Source organism: Acyrthosiphon pisum, chromosome X, assembly GCF_005508785.2.
Source record: "Acyrthosiphon pisum isolate AL4f chromosome X, pea_aphid_22Mar2018_4r6ur, whole genome shotgun sequence".
Taxonomy (NCBI): Eukaryota; Metazoa; Arthropoda; class Insecta; order Hemiptera; family Aphididae; genus Acyrthosiphon; species Acyrthosiphon pisum.
In genome coordinates this window covers 98,306,122-98,307,994 of record NC_042493.1, presented here as the reverse complement: position 1 = coordinate 98,307,994, position 1,873 = coordinate 98,306,122, and positions in this window count along the sequence as shown.

The window sequence follows — 1,873 nt, the reverse complement described above, 5'->3', positions numbered from 1 at the left end:
TAGGCACAATTTTTTTTATAAGCATTTGGAAGTGAAATTTGACAAAATTATCAAATTTAAATTGAAATAATTATTTGTAGTCAAAATTTTATAAAATGTTCAACTTTATATCTAAGGATTGAAAATTTGAAACAAGATTCCATGTAAATATTTATTTATGTTGCCAAAAATTCTAAAGAAATACATAAGCACAGTTTATTTTTATAGTCATTTTAATTTCCAATTTAGACGAAATTACATATTAAAAAACCTGGAATAACTATTTTAGTTATTTTGTTGTGATTGTTATGATTGTATAATATTACTTGTGGGTACTTGAAACTTCTAAAGTATACACTAAGTTTATTATATATCTATGATAGTACCACGGTTTGTTGTTGATGTATAACGCGTTACCTGATTGATATTGTGATATGATTAATTTGGTATTTATTATTAATACCTATTATAGGTCAATTTTTTTTAATACTATAGATAAGTATACCTATAATAGGTATGTCTAATACCTAGACTGACAAACCGTCTCCACTCAGAATCGTTTTTCTTATCCAGTGATATTATATCGTTGAATTCAAATTTAATACTATCCATTATACAGTGACCCACTTGTAACCTACTGTACAGCAGGGCGACATACACTTACCCACCTTTTTTATATTAAAATGACAAATATTTATACATTATACTAGCTGATCCCGTGCACTTCGTTGCCCGTTAAATGTATCAACTCTTTATGACTCAAACTTTGTTCAATTCGTTATTTAATATTCGGTGTATGCCGTATGGTGTTCAAAATTGATCTTGACTTAATAAAAATTCGCAGCAGTACATTATGAGGTAGGCAATCTATCTGCGGTAGATCGCTGACCCCGTGCTGTTTGTTTCGTAAGTGTATGATTTAACTCTAAAGTATCAAAGTTATACCAAGTTTGTCGTTTTTACTTAATTCCACCTACGGTGGATTAATATAATCGATATATACAAAATCCTATCATAACCTAACCGTACTAAAATCCGATGAATAATAAAAAAAAAATTAACCCAGAGGTCTAATCTAACCACAAATATTAATTTACATATATATATATATATCTAACTATATAAAATATACACAGACTAAACTTTGTAACTGCTTACCAAATCTTCTTGTATATCTTATATATATAAATAAATCTCGTGGCATATATATATATATAGCTAGGTATTTAAATAGCTGAATTACCGTCGCTACTGGGTTACATTAAAAAAATCAAATAGTTGAATAATATTATATATAAATAAATATAAGAGATGTATAAGTACATCGTTATAATAATGTGTATTTAATGTATAGGAAAAACATGAAGTGGAAAATAATTTAATTTCTTGAGCTTTAATAACATTTATAGATACTATAGATAGGTATACGCAAGATATATTTATACACAAAAACTAAAACACGATAATGTCCTGCGTCAACAGGGCCAGAAAAAAATAAATTACACATTATAGCACCTGAACTATGATCTACAAATTGATTAAAATCATTAGATCTATAGTCTATACACACGAAATGTATGACCTGGATAATTTCGACTAATGCATTCAAATTCGACTTGACCAGCATACTCGCCATCTATGCTCATCTAATGTTCGTAATCATTATAATTATAAATAGGTAGTCTATAAGAAATATCACCAATGGCAATGTATAAAACAAAAATCTTCACAGAAAACCTAGAAGCTACAGAATTAAATATAATTGATGCTTCAATGTTACTAACACATACTATTGACAGTTTAACCAGAATGAGTGATAATAATATGGCAGTAGATAATTTAATAGAAAGTGCAATAATTTTTGCTAAAAATTAAATATAGCCAGACCTAACCC